The sequence below is a fragment of the Colobus angolensis genome, unplaced genomic scaffold (assembly GCF_000951035.1).
Source record: "Colobus angolensis palliatus isolate OR3802 unplaced genomic scaffold, Cang.pa_1.0 Scaffold396, whole genome shotgun sequence".
Taxonomy (NCBI): Eukaryota; Metazoa; Chordata; class Mammalia; order Primates; family Cercopithecidae; genus Colobus; species Colobus angolensis.
Genome location: NW_012117332.1, coordinates 2,400,964 through 2,418,634, shown reverse-complemented (window position 1 = coordinate 2,418,634; position 17,671 = coordinate 2,400,964). Strand labels below are relative to the sequence as shown.

At 39.9% G+C, this 17,671-nt stretch overlaps 1 pseudogene; it reads right to left on the bottom strand.

Moving 5' to 3' along the window:
- LOC105521109 overlaps positions 1-17,302 on the bottom strand; it is a 39,702-nt pseudogene extending 22,400 nt beyond the window's left edge.
- Between the last annotated feature and the right edge of the window lie 369 nt (positions 17,303-17,671).

Sequence of the window (17,671 nt, the reverse complement as noted above, 5' to 3'; positions counted from 1 at the left end):
TTCCTGAAGGCCAAGCTGTGCTTTTGCAGATTAGGCCTCTCTGTAACACACACACACACACACACACACACACACACACACACACACACACATACGGCCTTTATGGTTTTAAAGGAGGAAAAGAGAATTTGCCTGGATAACTCTCACCTAGGTATTTTCAGGGGAGATCTAGAATCATCTGAGGGGTTAAACCGGACTAGCCAATGGAAAAACAAAATGAAGATACCGGGGAGATATTCCCAGAACAGTAGCATTCCTAATGGGTTAGGCCCTAGCCACATGCAATTCCCCAGATGTGGTTGGTGTGGCCGAGGTTCCGGCATGTGACGGCTGCCTTCCTGGTACTTCTTGTGCCGTGAGGAGCATCCCCTCCCCAGTGCCAGGGGCAGTGGTCCTCTCACCGCCTTCAGGGTAAAGGGCCAGCAGTTGGCAGTCACAGGAAAAGTAGTGAGACAGGAAGGTGAGGAGCATGAAGTGCCACCATCCCAGCCTCCAGTGTCTGGCACATATATGATGAGGAACCCCGTGATTTGGAATCTTCCATATCTTCACACATGTGAGTTTCTGCTAGATATAATTTGACTTATAAAAAGAAAGAAATATGACCTTCTTGTATCTAAATATTGTAGAAGAGTTAATGATTGTAACCTGGATGTCTTAAATTCTGAGATGCTATTAAATCAATATTCATCACAAATGTATTGATAATTTTTTAGAAGAACAGAAGAGATCTCATCATATTTAATGCAGTGTATCAATTGTAAGATGCATGCTAATTCCAGAAAAAGTAAAGCATAAAAAAAGTCTGTCTTAGAATGGAAAAATACAGTAAACTATTTTTAACTAGAATTTAAATGCAACATTTTAGGATATGAAGCCATCAACTCATTTTGAAAACTACTGGCTCAGATGACCTCAGCTATAGGAAACCTCTAAAAGATCACGAATCTAATAATGAGATAATTTTCTGTGTCTTTGCCTGAGAGTCTGTCTGAAAGTGGTGCAGTTTTTACAGAAGAGGAATAACGTGTCCCAGACTGAGAACACTTCACGGGCCACCATTCTGGGCAGTGCTTCAGTGTGGAGTTTTAGCAGTGAGTATTTAGAAACAGTGGAGTAATTTGCACTTTTTATAAAAAAGATTATCTTGTCTATTTTCCTTTAAATATGCAGCAGAAGTTTACTATTATACAACTAAATTATGTGGGTTCTCTAATTGCCCACTTATTCTACCTTGATTAACATGTGGTTTATTTCACCTAGATGCTTTTAAAGACAAGCATGTGCTGTGTGAGGGTTAGAACATGAGCCATAAACAAGGAGGCTTGAGATGGCAGTGCCTCCCCAAAAATGCGGTACCCCAGGGCCTGCGCAGGGAACACTGCTTTGAACCTTAACACTTCTGAAATGGCTGGACATCTCTGCATGAGCTGTGCTTACCAAGTTGTTCCATTTATTCTTATATTTTACAAGTATTTAGTAAATTCTTGAGCTAGGCCATGTGGTCTACAGAAGGAATAAGATATCTGTTGTTATTATTTTATTTTATTTTATTTCAATAGTTTTGGGGAACAGATGGCTTTGGTTAAATGCTAAAGTTCTTTATTGATGGTTTCTGAGATTTTGGTCCACCCATAGCCCAAGCAGAGTACAGTGTACCCAATGTGTAGGGTAATATCCCTCACCTCCCTCTCACCTTTCCCCCTAAGTCCCCAAAGCCCACTTATCATTCTTAGGCCTTGGAATCATCACCATAGCTTATGTTCCACTTATAAGTAAGAACATACAGCATGGAGTTTAGGTCAACAGAGGGCTCCAGGGGACGGGTGGGGCAGGCCAGGACATAAAAGAGGGCCAAGAGCCAGGGTTACCCGGAAGAGGGTGGACCCATTTTGCCAAGCACCCTAACCCTAAAAACTGTAACCCTTACCCTTAACCCCAACCCTAACCCTTAACCCTAACCTTTAACAACTTACCATAACCCCAACCCTAGCCCCTAACCATAACCCTAAAACGCTAACGCTAAAACCCTAACCCCTAACACTAAACCCTAATCATAACCCTAAACACAACCCCAACCCTAACCCTAACCCTGACCCTACCCCCAGCCTTTCTTACCTTTTACCTCTGTCCAGATTCTCCAGTAGAAGCAGACCCTGGGTTCCCAGGTGTGCACCACTGCATCTGGCACAGGACTCCGTATCAGTCCCCGAATAAGCACCCGAATGCGCACAGCGCAGCCATGCAGTGGAAGCCCAGGGTGTATTCTCACCTCCAGAACCAGGGCCCAGCGCCTGCATCAGGCTGATCAGGGCAGAAGTGAGCTGTGGCACCCAAGGTCTCCGTCAGACCAAGGCCACGTTGTGCCTCCTATCACAGAGCGAGACGCAGCAGCCTTCGAAGGCAGGGGCCCTTCCCTGATGACACTCCAACACAAAGCACTGGACCTTCACACAATGAGGCTGCACACAGTATTCTGTTTAAATCCCCACCTAGGCCCCTGGGAGAAACGGTGATAGAGGGACCCTCGTGCTGCCCTGTGGTGTACATGCTCCGGTTCATATGACTGCAAGCCATTTACAAGAAACTCAAGCTGAAACGCTACTTGTTTCCAACTTCTTGTTTGCAGAGGATTTACAATTTACACTCCAAAACAGACAGCCACAGAGCACACTACTTCTCCTCTGAAGTCACTCTGAGGGCCTCCGCATCAGTCCTAGAACTGGCAGATTGGTGGACAAGAACTGGGATGTTGATGGGGCACTGGATACTTGCTGGACACCAACCTCCTCTCACCTAACCTTACAGACGGCCCAGATCTCACCTGCCCAAATCAGACATTTTAACACACACAGCTCTCAACAGCAGGACTTACAGACACAACTCCAAGGTAAAGGATTGTCTCAACTCCTTGGTGTCTCAACGAACTAAAACACTGCCTAGCACAGGTGCACCATCAACCTTATTCACTAAATAAACCTCTGTATATTTTATTCGTCTTTGATTGTGGAAATGATATAATGAACAAAAAGATGTTTTATAAATTGGACTAAAGACCTTTGAGGTGTCTTCACAGGATCCTATCTGGTGGACCCCCAAATCTGCCAACACAGAGAAGTCATTCGCAAACACGTGCAGGGCAGAGGCCAGACAAAACCATCTCCCTCAGCCTCAAAGTGGCCTGGCAGTCACAGGAACGGCCATGTGGGGTTTGGCCTGTACGAGGAAGTCAGGCTTTTGGTTTGAGGCACGCTACTGCACCACAAAACCAAGTTCTGCCTAACAAAGAAAAAACAGCCCACTCACTCTCCCTAATATCCCAGGTGGTAATCTAAGAGCAGTATCTGCTTGACACCCCTCCTCCCCACCCTCCACATCCAAACTATCACCGAAGCCCTGGCGATCCTACCTCCTAAATGTCTCTCAGATCCACTTCTCTCCCTTCGGAGTCCAGGCCACCAGCATGACTTCTGCATGTGTGTAGCAGCCTCCTCGCAGGATCTAAAAATGCAAATCCAGTCATAGGCTCTGTGAAAAGAAAATCTTGGGACCCCAAAATTACTAAGCTAAAGGGAAAAGTCAAGCTGGGAACGGCTCAAGGCAAACCTGTCTCTCATTCTATTCCAAATCACCTATCTCTTCACTAAGATAGGTGCACATCCGATTGCCTCCTTTAGAGAGGCTAACCAGAAACTCAAAACAACGTAACATTTGTCTTTCACCTACCTGTGACCTTGGAAGCCCCCTCCCTGCTTCCAGTTGTCCCCACCTTTCTGGATGGAAGCAAGGTACTTCTGACATGTATTGACTGACGTCTCATGTCTCCCTAAAACCAAGCTGTGCCCTGACCACCTTGGGCACTTGTTGTCAGGATCTCCCGAGGCTGTCACAGGTACACGTCCTCAACCTCGGCAAAATGAACTTTCTCAATCACCTGAAACCATCTCAGATAGTCAGGGTTCACAGCTCCCTTTCCCGAACCCTCCCAGGAGCCCCTCGTGGGTGCCCAGGTCCTGCATGCTGTTGTGGCCCAGGCTCACCTGGAGCAACTCGACTCTTCCTCACAGCCTCATGAACCTTTCAGTTCCTAAAGCTGTTTAGCCTGTGAAAGGAAAATGAATCTGAGGGCCCAAAAATCAGTAATCTAAAGGGAAAAAAGCTGGGAACTGCTTAGGGCAAGCCTGCCTCCCCTTCTATTCAAAGTCACCCCTCTGCTCACTGAGATAAGTGCATATCTGATGGCCTCCTTTGGGGAGGCTATTCAGAAACCCAAACGAATACAACAGTTTGTCTCTCACCTACCTGTGACCTGGAAACCCGCTCCCTGCTTCGACTTGTCCCGCCTTTCCCGACGGAACCAACGTTCATCCTACATATATTGATGTCTCGTGTCTCCCTAAAATGTATAAAACCAAGCTGTGTCCCGACCACCTTGGACACATGTCGTCAAGACCTCCTGAGACTGTGTCACGGGCGTGCATCCCAAATCTTGGCAAAATAAACCTTCTAAATTGACTGAGACCAGCTCAGATATTCGGAGTTCACAAGTCCATGTATGTGGACGTGCCCTAGGGGAGGGCCCCTCGGCCAATGAGCTCACACGCGTCCTCCTTGTGCGTTTACTTCAGAAGAAATTTCACAGCGACTTAATCCACACTTGGCGACCCTACAGGAACCGCTGTTCTCCACAGGCACATGGGCTGCTAACCTGCTGGGGTGTGTGGAGAGGACCCGGCTCCTCTTCTAATTCCCGCTCAGTCAATAACAAAGGTCGACAGGTTGAGAAATTTCTTAACCCTAACCTAACCCTAAGCCCAACCATAACCCCAAACCAAACACTAACCCAACCCTAGCCCCAACCCCAACCCTAAATCCAACACCAAACTCAACCCCAACCTGAACCCTAAACCCTAACCCTGAACCCTGAACCCTAATCCTAACCCTGACCCTGGCCCTAACCCTAGCCCTGGCCCTGGCCCTATTGCTAGCCCTAGGCCTAGCCCTAACCCTAACCCTAACCCTAACCCAACCCCGACCCCTGACCCTGACCCATGCTGTTCCTGTGATAGTGGGCATGTTCTCACAAGAGCGAATGGTTTTCTAGTGTGGCACTTCTTGGCTGTCTCTCCTGCTCCCTTGTGAAGAAGGTGTTTGCTTATCCTTTGCCTTCTGTCATGATTGTCAATTTCCTGAGGACTCCCCAGCCATGAGAAAATGTGAATCGGTTAACCTCTTTTGTTTATAAATTTGCAAGTGTCAAATTGTATCTTTATAGCAGTATGAAAATGGACTAATACAAGATGGGTTATCAAACCAAATGCTTTAAATAGAGAAATCCATACCTGGTGAAATAATCACTACACTATAGATGCAACTTCAATTTTTTAAGAGGATTGCATACTATATTATTTATTGTATGATAATTTATTTCCTTATTAATGGACTTTTACACAATCTCAAACATTTTGATATGACAATGCTATAATGAAAGTTCTTACTATAAATATGCATACATACTATTTTATACAAATAAATAACTATATACACACACATATACATACATATGTTGATGTTGACCCCTTGCATGTTATATATATGATATGCAACATATTATATATATATAATATGTAATAAATGACCTTAACTATTTGTGTGTATGTGTAAACTCATATTTTCCTGTAGAATCTAGTCCCAGAAGTAAAGCTGTCAGGTTAAAGAAATGACATATTTAAAATTTTGATGCATGCTACTAAACTACCCTTCAATAAAGATTTACCAAGTTGATAGTGATCTTGGCTCAGTGCAACCTCCACTTCCTGGGTTCACGCCATTCTCCTGTGTTTACATTTCTTCCTGTAGTGGCTTTTCCTCTGAACGGCCAGAAGTTTTGGATTCTTTACAAATTTGACTCTAACTCTGCTTTAACTCAATTTTGATGAGGTTTAAAGTTTTTTCTACCATCATTTGCCTTGTTTGATACACATTTTCTCCTATTTTTGCACACAAAGGGGTCTTGCATACACAGATGTATGCTCTCTATTACAGAACTTGTTTACTTTCATTTGTTGAGACATTTTTTGCAGATGCAAAAAGTGGAAGATTAATTTGCTAGTTTTGTTTGTCAGAGGCCTTTTCTGTCAGGGTGCATGTTTTAAAGATAACTTTGTCTTTAAATAATCAAGTATGGAAAAAGAAAAATTAAAAAATGAAAATTTAACTGTTAAACTTTTTAATCTATGTTTATCTACTCCCAATCATTGGATTGTAATTAATAACTTAAAAATAACTTGCATTAGCCTAAAATGGGGAAAAATATAAACCATCAATCTTAACTTTGTAGCTGTTTGGACTAAAGTTAATTCATTATGTGTTTAATTTACCAAAAATGAATTAAAAAATGATTTGCAGTATTACAAAGGCATCTTCACTTAAGATTTTCTCTCACTATACCTGAAATACTGATACCCAACAGTGCACACTCGAGTGCTTTTTTTCCGAAGATTACTAACTGGTGAGAAGGCAAAGTTTAAGTTAATAGATATCTAAATCAACACTAATCAGAAACAAAGCCAAATTGTCAGTTTAATTCAAATTATATACTGTAATATGATAAGTGTTATGTAGTATTATATATAGACCACAGTCTTAAGTCAAGTTTCAGTATATATTCTAGGGTACACTAATGACAGTGGATTAAAAATTTCTTAACAATAGTTACAGATTTCCTATATTAAAGTAGGTTAGAAAGTCACTGTTTGTACCCTAACACCAGAGCGCTCTTCTGCAAACACTGGTTCTCTCGATAGGCAGTTGGGTTGATTTTATGACCCCATTCTCTCTCTGAACATAGATACTGAAGTCAATTAAAAATCACAATGGAGAATAAATTTTTAATTATAGTATTAGTGACCAGTAATACAAAGCTGCAAATGTTGAACCATTGGCAATGATCACTCCTTTAACATTAACCCAAGTCAGCAGCCACCACTGTTAAATTGTTCTTAATTTTCACTGTTTACAATTATAATTCAATATTTGATGTTACCTTCTTTATTATATTAGGTTATAAAAATGAACAGCAAACAATGTTCAGGAACTTTTGGCTTAATTTCCAAGGGAAAAGATTAAACCACTATAGATTCAGAGAATATTTTAAGTTTTATAAGGAGTTAAAATGTTTTTAAATTAAATATTGAATTATAATCAACGGATTCTAAAAGGCCAGTCCAAAAGTAATTTCACTGGAACTGTGCTATGTTACCAAAGCAAAGAAAACCTGAAATATGAAATTAAACTTTTACATACCTGTGGGTTATTTTCACATCCTTGAAGTTTTTCTTGTTCCCCCTCCAATCAAAAGTCCATATATTTTGTTAAAATGAACTACTTAGAACAGTTAGATAAAAGCTATAGTCTTCATAAACATGAATAAAAAAATAACATTTTTCTTTTATAAAATGAGAGTCTAAATAAAACTTAATCTCTAGTGGAATATTTACTTCTTTAAGAAATGCTTCCAATTCTCCAACACTTCAGCAAAACACTTGGTAAGACACTAGATGTCACCAGATTCAAGCCATACAATCATCTCGTAGGTTCACTCACAATTTCATCCATCCAGCATCAATGAACAAAACCATCAGAAACAAAAAAATTAAAAATCCAAAAGAAACAGATAAAGTAACACTGTATATTTTTCTTCACTTTATAATAGTACTTTGTAACAACACACTAGGCCTGTTATTTAGTACTAATAATTTCCAATGTGACATTCTCTTTACCCCTTCATCAGTGTACACTCTGTTCTTCCAATCTGAAATGTTTTCCTCTACTATTCTGACAAATTTCTTTTCATTTTATAAGACTCACACAGCTATCTGATGTCTTCCTTTATTCTATCTTTCCCCAGATACAAGTTTTATATAATATACCTTTCATAAAACATGCAGTTAAGGTGTCAAAAGTGAGATTATATTTCAACTGACTGTAACTAAATTACAAAAGTGCACATATGCCAATGATAAGAGAAAAAAGATTTTCTATAAGAAGAGCAATCATGACCCTGAAGGGAGAAATGTCAAAGATGATGGGAGAGTGCTGTGGTATGTCATTACTGTAACACATCAGGTTCATTTATACCATTACCCTACAGGTGTTCATCATATTCAACCATTTGTCCTGTAACTGAGGAAGTGCACTGTTGTGATGACAGTTCAATCGAACTTACTCATTTCTCATCAGATAAACTGTTCCAAACTGATCAGCTCAGACAGTTGTAGAACAACACTTAATATAAATACACATTTTTTAAAAAATTCCAAGGTGGGATATCGCTATGTGTACACTGCTTGTATCCTGTAGCTTGGGCCCGTCTTAATGATTCTTGATCAACTCATGCAAGATGGTGTGTAAGACACATCGTAAAATAATGTACAAGCAGCACCTTTCCAATGTGTAAAGATTGCAAAAAATAAAAATTTCACATTCATTATACTAACCTATATTTCAAAATCAGTACAATGTTTATTGAAAACATTCATTTTGTTATTCAAGAAATAACTCCTGTACTTGTTTTGTTTCTGAAATTACTGTGATCGAGTATACCATGCTAGTCTCTAAAGTATTTTTATGGAACAGGTATCTAATTTAAAAATTAGCTTTTTTAACACAAACAATGGAAGTTCTTTAGTTCAAATGAATTTCATTTGATTATCTAATATAAATGTAACCTATATTTTTGATGTATGATATAAAGTGGAGCAATGAATTGCTGTGGTTTGCCCCAATTCCTGCATTCCCTCCTAGTTCCAGTACTTTTGAGGGCAGTGATAATCTAATGTCCTGACTGAATGCAAACATACTGAAGCCATCTGAATTAAGTTACCTCAAATGTTCTCATCACTAACTCCAAAACAGCTGAGATAACTTCTTTCTTTCCTCTCTCTTTCCCCCCCTCACAATCCCCTTGTCTTTGTAAAAGTCTCTCAATCTGTGGCCTTCCTTCTTCTCCTTGTATATACCTCTCATGGATTATGCCCATACTTTTTTTTTTTTTTGAGACTGAGTCTTGTTCTGTTGCCCAGGTTGGAGTGCAGTGGTGCAATCTCAGCTCACTGCAACCTCTGCCTCCCGGGTTCAAGTAATTCTCCTGCCTGCCTCCCAAGTAGCTGGGACTATAGGCGCCCACAACTATGCTCGGCTAAGTTTTTGTATTTTGGTAGAGATGGGGTTTCACTGTGTTGCTCAGGCTGGTCTCGAACTCCTGAGCTCAGGTAATTCACCTGCCTCGACCTCCCAAAGTGCTAGGATTACAGGTATGAGCCACTGTGCCCAGTCTTATGCCCACCACTTCTTTCCTCTTCATGAAGCAGTATAGTATCTTAATAGTATCTTACGTCAATAATTTCTATTTCATAATCTTTCAGTTCCTTCCCCTCTGGTTGGAAACATGTTCAGAAATAAAAGCAAAACAACACCTTCCCTTGGCCCTGTTAGGTCTTGAACTGCTATCCAACAGCAATCCAATGGCAAACAGGTATATGTACAGGTGCTCAACAGCACTGAACAGCATCAGGTACTCAACATCACCAGAGCAATGCAAATCAAAACTACAGTGAGATACCGTCTCAGCCCATTTAAAACGGCTTTTACCCAAACGACAGGGTATAATGAGTGCCAGTGAGGATGTGGAGAAATGGGAACCCTCATACACGTGAGCATGTAAATTACTACAGCCACTATGGAGAATACTGTGGAGAGTCCTCAAAAAGCTAAAAATAGGCCAGGTGTGGGGGCTCACACATGTCATCCCAGCACTAGGGGAGGCCAAGGCAGAGGATTAAGGCAGAGGACTGCTTGAGCACAGGAGTTTGAGACCAGTCTGGGCAATAGGGTGAAACCCTGTCTCTACCAATAATGAATACAATTAGCCAGGCATGGTGGCACACACCTTTGGTCCCAGCTACTCGGGAGGCTGACATGCGAGGATTGCTTGATCCCAGGGGGCAGAGGTTGCGCTGAGCTGAGATGAGGCTACTGCATTCCAAGCTCTTTTTTTTTTTTTTTTTTTTTCTTTTTTTTTTTTTTTTTTTTGCTTCTGCCAAAAAAAAAAAAAGAGGAAGGAAGGAAGGAAGGAAGGAAGGAAGGAAGGAAGGAAGGAAGGAAGGAAGGAAGGAAGAAAGAAAGAAACCCCAAACTAAAAGTAGAACTACTATATGATCCAGCATAGGTAACTAGGTATATCCTAAAAGGCAAGGGAATCAGTAAATTGAAGAGGTATCTGCCTTCTCATGTTTATTGCAGCACTCTTCACAAAAGGCAAGATTTAAAATCAACCCATTTGCACACCAACAAATGGACAAAGAAAATGTACATATACACAATGGAGTACTGTCCAGCCATAAAAAAGAATGAGACCTTGTCATTTGCCATGACATGGATGGATATGTTTTCTCATCAGAAACTTCAAAACCACCCAGCTAACTTCTTTACTTCCCTTCTGTCCTTGCTCACAATCCATGTACCTTGTGAAAATTTCTACATCTGTGGTCTTAATTCTTCCCATTCTACATTTTTTATGGATTACTCCCACCATGTCTCCCCTCTTGTTTTAGCAATAGTATCTTACATCTATAATTTCTATTTCTTCATCTCTTTCTACTTCCCCTCTGGCTAGAAACGTGCTCTCGAACAAAAGCAAAATCATGCTGTCCTCTTAGCCTGTTAGTCTTGAACTGTTCCCCAGTGGCTCTTCTGTCCAATTTCCACACAGGAAAAGTCTATGACCTTGCAGGAAAAGTCTACGACCTTGCCACTCAGAGCATGGCTCAAGTATGAGCAGCATCGGCATCACCTGAGAACTTAGAAATGCAGAATCCCAGGCCTGCTGAATCAGAACGTGCCTTTTAACAAGGCACCCAGATGATTTATTAAAGTGTAAGAAGTTCTGTTCTATACTGGCTATATATGACATTAAATTGTGTACATATGTTGATGGCCATACATGCTTATACTCACCTATGGCAGATAAAACATAGCTCTGCCTGGTCAGGTTCTTCCATCACTGAGGAAGACAGGAAGAATGAAACATTTTGCTCTAATTCTCTAACAAGTTTTGATGCTAGAAACCCACTATTATCTTCTTCCCACTTTTCTAAAACCCTTTTCTTCCTTTTCTAAGGAATTATTGTGTTTTGCCACCCTCCATTACATGTACCTTCTTTTTCTTTCATTTACTCCCTGCACTTACTGCCTTTCTCATTCTTCATTCCCTCTTCTCTCTTTTCTTCTTCCTTATTTCCTGACTTTCCTTAGATCTTAGAATCTTGAAATGGAGCTATTAATTCAGCTCCTTTAGTGGCACTCTCAATTTACTCTCTTGTAGATGTCTGTTAAAATACACAATGTATCACCTTTCCACTTTTCTTTTTTCTTACTGTGAATTTAGTAAGTGATCTTCCTTTGCTTGTTATCATACATCAGTGCTAATGTTTTCAAGTAAAAATTATGTGAAATGCTTTTTAAAATAAAATACATTTATTACTATTTTCATTTCCATTTACTGCCTTTTCCTCTGCTGATCAGTCGGCCCAGATGAATGACCACCACACTTTTGGAGGAGATTCTTGGAGATATTCTGTTAAAATTAATATACCACTAATGAGTTTCAATACAAAATAACAGTAACTAGTTGCACAAATATTTCCTAATCGTTTATTTTAAAAAATCCAAATTTCCTATATTAAAAGCAATTAGACTTAAAAATAAGAGAAGCAGGTATTGAAAACCAAAACGTTTATTTGTTTATTTATTTATTTATTTATTTGAGACCCCAGGCTGGAGTGCAATGCCATGATCTTGACTCACTGGAACCTCTGCCTCCTGGGTTCAAGCAATTCCCCTGCCTCAGTCTCCTGAGGAACTGGGATTACAGGTGTGTGCCACCGTGCCCAGCTAATTTTGGTATTTTTAGCAGAAACAGGGTTTCACCATGTTGGCTAGGCTGATCTCGAACTCCTGACCTCAGGCGATCCACCCACATTGGCCTCCCAATGTGCTGGGATTACAGGTGTGAGCCACCCTGCCCAACCTGAAAAGCAAAACATGTCACTAGAGAGCCTCACATTTGTTCTCTAGATGGAACTTACTTTTTATCTTCATTAGACTATTGACTCTATGAAACTAAGTATGGAAGGCAAAAGGAAACCTATTTACAGGCAAAGTATTAACTTATATGCATATTTCAACAAGACATTCACTTCAAAAGACCTACATCTACTTTGCAATCTGCATCAAAAGTAAGACAGCATTACAAAAATACAATATATTTGCTATTACAGCATTTAACATTTAAAATATTCCCAATTACACAATTTTTTATTAAAAGATAATTGGCATAAGAAACTTTGGAGTACTCTGTGTTGTGTATAAACAGAACACTGATGAAGCTGCTTCATTTAGGTAAACAGGGCTTGAAAAAATATTTCTTGTTTTTACTGATATAAAGTGGTTGAATAAAATGACAAAGTAGTAAAGAAAACTTTCATTTATGTTATGTTTAAATAAAAGCTGGCAAATATTAGATATATTCTGGCACTCTTTTCCAACTAAGAAACAACTTCAAAAACCAGAGCAAGCTTAATAAACAGAACATTTATTCACAAAGCATCTAAAATATTCCAGATTCTCATTTGGACATTTTCTTTTCTACACATTTTATTAAAAAGGATGATGATGATGATTATCCCACTTCCTGCTTCCTGGTCATTCCAAGATGTGAAAAGCAAAATGATGAATAATTGTTATCCATTTTTCCCTCTGTCCAGAATATCCTTCTTTCAGAATTTCATGTGTCTTGCTCCTTCTCAGCCTCCAGCTGGCAGCTTAAATAGCACCCAAAAAGATCTTCTCTGACTACACTGTTTCACTCCCACTCCCATCCTAGGCCTAACTACAAACTTCCTCAATTTTCTGTGATACAACGTTCTCTGTTTTCTTTACAGGAAGCACTCATAGTGACTTATGTGTTTGTTGTTTCCTTGTTTTTATGTTTCTACTACTCTAGTATATGGCCTCATCTTGTGTATTCAGTATCTTACTGCCTAGCACATAGTTAGGACAAAGTCACAGAAATTTTTTCAAGGCCAAAACATTTACAATCTTATCAGGAGGTCTTGGGTGACAAATCACTCAATTCCCATAGGATGTCACCAGTATTAGACCGCTAAAACTTAACCTACCCCAGACTGGAAATCCACAGACCTAATGCTCTACTTCCTCATTGTTTTCTTGACAGTACTGACTACGGGTAAGAAAAAAAAGACTCGCAATATTTATTAAGGCACTGAATCCCACTGTGATTCATTTTGTCTCATATTTGTATACACACATTCCAGTTTACAAAATATTTTCACATTTTTTAGCACATTTGTTCATTATGCATACCTAAGAGGTAGATATTAGTACCATCTAGGCTGGGCATGGTGGCTCATGCCTATAATCCCAGCACTTTGGAAGGCCAAGGAGGGTGGATCACAAGGTCAGAAGTTCAAGACCAACCTGGCCAACATGGTGAAACCCTGTCTCTACTAAAAATACAAAAATTAGCTAGCCTTGATGGCATGTGCCTGTAATCTCAGCTACTCAGGAGGCTGAGGCAGGAGAATCGCTTGAACGAGGACCTAGGGGGCAGCAGTTGCAGTAAGCCGAGATTGCACCACTGCACTCCAGCCTGGGCTACAGAGCGAGACTCCACTTCAAAAAAAAAGTTAGTACGGTTTAAAACTCAGAGTAAGGATCATTATCCCAATAAACTTTGACCAAATTTCACATCTCTTCTATCGTGGGGAAGCTTTTGGTAATAAAATTTTCCTGCCGTTATGTATTTTTCCAACCCATTCTTTTTTTCAGTTCGCATTCCCTCTATCAGTTTTCTCTTATTTACCAAATGAAAAAAAATAAATTTACCTAGTCATATTTCTATCAAACGTTTTTCTCTAACCAAATTTCTATTATGTACATAAAACAAAGAGAGGTAACCACTGCTAAATTTTAAGAGTAAATACTATACAAATATAGATTCAGACTGAGAATATTAATTTCACCAGACCACTGTACCTTGGATTTAAAATTGAAGCCATCATCCTGTGGTGTATGCCCTAAAAAAGTATCCAGTCTGCAGGAAAGCCTTTAGAGCAAAAATATACCAAAAAAAAAAAAAAATTGAAAGTTCATTTCTTAAAAGAAAACAAAAGCAAAACTATCTCCCAGTCTATATCTGTATGTCCCCTCCAGAAAAACAAAAATGGAAAAAAAAGAAAAAGAAAATCTAGGAAAAGGTCAGATATCAGTATGTCAAATAATATATCTTGATATAATTAAAATATGACTTTTGTTTTAAAAAAGATTTGTGACCTATTTCTTCCAGCTCTTCAAATCTATGAGATATCCAATGCCCACACACTCTTACTTCCATAGCAAATACTGTCAGCCAATATACTGGCAGAGACTCACAAAAATTTGTTCGGAAGGCTGAACTGAAAGTTCAATTCACCCATTTATGCCTGAGGTTGTAATTTTTTTTAATTTGAAAAATCCGACCTTGGCGAAGACCTTGAGCGGTAGGATATAAATAACTCCCACATGCTTAGCCTTCCAATAATGGAACACTAGGCATAAATGGGTTTAGCTGACATACTGAGTCCTGGTAGTTGTACCTCTATTTCCCTAAGTACTATATAACTATCTTCCTTCCTATGGGATACCACTTCCAGATTCTCCTTCTGCAGGCTCCGTGACAGTCTCCAAACTTTAAATCTTCAGCCTAGGAAAGCAAAGATTCCTTAAAGGATGAGCTCAAATAATCAAGGGTGGGAGCTCTCTGTTCCCCTGTTCCTAAAGGGTTAGCTACATGTAGTTTCGATCATCCACCTCCTGCATAGGCATGTTACTAACTACCCAAGTGAAGCTCCATAACTGATTTGCCAGCAAATCCTACTCTTGCCTTAAGCCTACATGTATATAAGAACATCAGTTAATAGGGAAAAGAGGCAGAGAAAAGGGGATACCTGGCCTGGGCCATAGATATATGCAGTTCAGCAACCTCCAGTAGCCAAAGTTGGAGTGGAAGATGATACACAGTTCTGTCTGCTCTAAGACTCTTCCCAGTGGCTGAAGTTCTTTTTACATCTTTCCCTCCCCCGCCACAAAAAAAAAAAAAAACCCTTGATGTCTGTCAGTTTTTCCAATTAGAGAAACAAAACAGCAGCCAACTGTTCAAGACTTTCTTAAATCCCCTACTTCAACATGTCTTTCTTGGTAACTCCCAACATCCTGTGTTTTTCATTCCTCTAATTTATCTTTATCACAAAGCCCAACATTCTGATCTCTTTTCTAAATCCCCTACTCTTACCCAACTCACTGTCATTTCTCTCCAACCTTGGCCTTCCCCCTGCTAATTCCACTTTTATCCACTCCCCTTAAGGTTCACCAGCTCATTCCATTCTCATCCTCTTCCATTGGGATCCCCAGACCCACTTTCCCTTTTCTCTTATTAAAACACTCACCGACAGGATGATATACAAGAGGACTGGGTTTGAATTAAAGAATTTGTGATCGAATCTCATTTATGCTACAAAGTGTATCCAAAGAAATCACCTAATCTTTTTGAGTTTCAGGTTCTTCACCTGAACAAACACTTGACTGGGATGTTAAACACAGGTTGAAGTATTAGAGGGTATTTGTTTAGTCTCTAAGATCCCTTAAAATCCTGAAATTACATGTGCGTTTGATTCATCTGTTGAAAAATGGAGAATATTTAGCTGGCAGACGTGAGCACAGTAATAGAAGAAAACAACACCAAGAAAAGCAGAGAAGAAACAAAAACCATCAAGAAAGGAACACAGAAAACTCATAGGAAAAAAGGACTCTGGAGAAAAAGAAAAAGCTTTATGGTGGATAAGCTTTTTGATGTGCTGCTGGATTTGGTTTGCCAGTATTTTGTTGAGGATTTTTGCGTCGATGTTCATCAGGGATATTGGTCTAAAATTCTCTTTTTTGGTTGTATCTCTGTCAGGCTTTGGTATCAGGATGATGTTGGCTTCGTAAAATGAATTAGGAGGATTCCCTCTTTTTCTATTGATTGGAATAGTTTCAGAAGGAATGGTACCAGCTCCTCCTTGTACCTCTGGTAGAATTCGGCTGTGAATCCGTCTGGTCCTGGACTTTTTTTGGTTGGTAGGTTATTAATTATTGCCTCAATTTCAGAGCCTGCTATTGGTCTATTCAGGGATTCAACTTCTTTCTGGTTTAGTCTTGGGCGAGTGTAAGTGCCCAGGAAATTGTCCATTTCTTCTAGGTTTTCTAGTTTATTTGTGTAGAGGTGTTTATAGTATTCTCTGATGGTAGTTTGTATTTCTGTGGGGTCGGTGGTGATATCCCCTTTATCATTTTTTATTGCGTCTATTTGATTCTTCTCTCTTTCTTTATTAGTCTTGCTAGCAGTCTATCAATTTTGTTGATCTTTTCAAAAAACCACTCCTGGATTCATTGATATTTTGGAGGGTTTTTTGTGTCCCTATCTCCTTCAGTTCTGCTCTGATCTTAGTTATTTCTTGCCTTCTGCTAGCTTTTGAATGTGTTTACTCTAAAGCTTATCCACCATGATCAAGTGGGCTTCATCCCTGGGATGCAAGGCTGGTTCAACATACGCAAATCAATAAACGTAATCCAGCATGTAAACACAACCAAAGACAAAAACCACGTGATTATCTCAATAGATGCAGAAAAGGCCTTTGACAAAATTCAACAGCACGTCATGTTAAAAACTCTCAGTAAACTCGGTATTGATGGAACGTATCTCAAAATAATAAGAGCTTTTTATGACAAACCCACAGCCAATATCATACTGAATAATTATTATCTTCCTTTTTGGATCAAGCCCCTAAGGAAAAAATAATAATTCTCTACTTTTCCGTCACCCACTCACTGCTTTTTGTTTTGTTTTGTTTTGTTTTTTCATTTTCTCTAGGCAGACAACTGAACTTGTGACTCTATTCTACCCAGGTTATCAGCTACAAATGATAACAGAACCCACCCAGAACAGTGCAGGTCGAAGGCATATAGGTGATTATTTTAGTTCCTTGTAAGGTGACTCTGTTATCAGATGTGCTCTGGATACGACAGGATCTGATGATGGAAGTGAAGTCTCAGATGCATTGTCTGAGTGAGCAAATTCCAACCAGCAGCACAGTCCCCGGGACTTGATTTCACATTCCTGCTGCTGTGGCTTCACTGCGCCGCTCATGGCGTGTTTCCTTGAACTCCTGCCTTGCTTTTCTTCCCTTGCCCTTCATTTAGCTCACTTTCTCTTCTGATCGACCATCAGGGCAAGGAGGGATCAGCCAGGTGGATTTAGAGCTGGGGGACACCTTTCCCTCTTCAATTCCTGCAAACCCCACTGGCCCACTGATTTGAACTGGTCAGTTTTCTCCAACGGCAAAATCAATGACATTTACTAAAAACATTGCCCTTAAATATTGTGAGTTTCTTACTATTGGTCACACCTTCCTCCTTTCTCTTCTCTCTTCTCTGATCTTTCTTTCTCATGAAACCTTTTCCCTAGTGGTCTCTTAAAGGCCAGTGTCCACGTTTGTTTCTGTCCTAGATCTCGCCT